The sequence below is a fragment of the Atta colombica genome, unplaced genomic scaffold (assembly GCF_001594045.1).
Source record: "Atta colombica isolate Treedump-2 unplaced genomic scaffold, Acol1.0 scaffold105, whole genome shotgun sequence".
Classification (NCBI taxonomy): Eukaryota; Metazoa; Arthropoda; class Insecta; order Hymenoptera; family Formicidae; genus Atta; species Atta colombica.
In genome coordinates, this window is record NW_017259190.1 from 1,895,162 (window position 1) to 1,896,285 (window position 1,124).

Sequence of the window (1,124 nt, forward strand, 5' to 3'; positions counted from 1 at the left end):
AAATCATTGATTTTTAAAAATTCAATTTATTTCTTGATTAAAATTATATTCGGAATATAATTTATTCGGAATAAAGAAAAAAAGATTATTCAATCAACAATATTTGTTCAAGAATAGTGTTGTAACAAGTATAGATTATGCAAAATATGAAATACCTGTTGATACTTCACAGAATTTAATCTTTTGATCGTTTGTGATTAGTGCAATATTCGTTCTCGTGAAGAATGAATCGCGCTCGGTGCCCACGAACTTACTGAGCTCTCTCGTGCTGAAAGTTGCACTGTTGTAAACGACCTGTCGATCTCTCTCTCTTTCTGTATTCTTCTCCCCACCTACATTTAAACTGTAGTTGCACACACCGAGACACATTCTGAACTTTTTCTTCTCTTTATATCAATTTTCCAGTGATTATTTCGAAAAGTAGGAAATATAAATTGGACTATGGCAATACACTGGGATTCGATATTATCTTAAACTTCGAAACTGTAATAAATGATCTCTTACGTTTTACATAGATAAGTATTTAATATACTTTTTACTATCAAACAACATTCGCCGTATCAAATTCAAATGTAATTAACTTTGTTGCACATTATATTTAACTATTATATTTGTAACTATATATATTTGTAAAAGTCGAGAGAAATAGAAATCCATCGGTTTTGTTACATTCATGTTGTATGCGTCAAAATGGGTTTGATGTTTATTAGCGGAAAGTTGTTATGTTTGGTAACAGTGTGTTCTCTCTCTTGTCGAGTAACCAGCCGATGTTGGTTTTCTTTCACTCTCTCGTTCTTATAAAGAGTTCACGCACCTTCCATTCTTGGATGCGCATTAGATTCTTGCAGGAGCGCAAGTAATTATAGCTTGATGAAATGGAATATAAAATTTGAAATTGTAGACAGACAAAATTATTTAACTTATACGCGTAAATAATTTTATTAAATTTAATGCAATAGAATGCAATGGTATTTAAAAAAATTGCTTAAACAAAAATTAAAAAAAAAAAATACTATATAATCTTAAACGTTTTAAATTTCTAGAAAATAATCTTAATTGTATTTTAATATATTATTTTATTTTATTTTTAATACAAAAAAATAAAATATACATTTTGGTATTTT

The 1,124-nt window shown here is 28.1% G+C and overlaps 1 protein-coding gene across 1 annotated transcript in view; it reads right to left on the reverse strand.

Annotated features, from left to right (window-relative positions):
* LOC108689130 (putative fatty acyl-CoA reductase CG5065) overlaps positions 1-269 on the reverse strand; it is an 11,962-nt gene extending 11,693 nt beyond the window's left edge. Inside the window, exon 1 of the mRNA XM_018195773.1 lies at positions 156-269. The gene's annotated coding sequence lies outside the window, so the exon portion shown is untranslated. The remainder of the gene's footprint in view (positions 1-155) is intronic.
* Between the last annotated feature and the right edge of the window lie 855 nt (positions 270-1,124).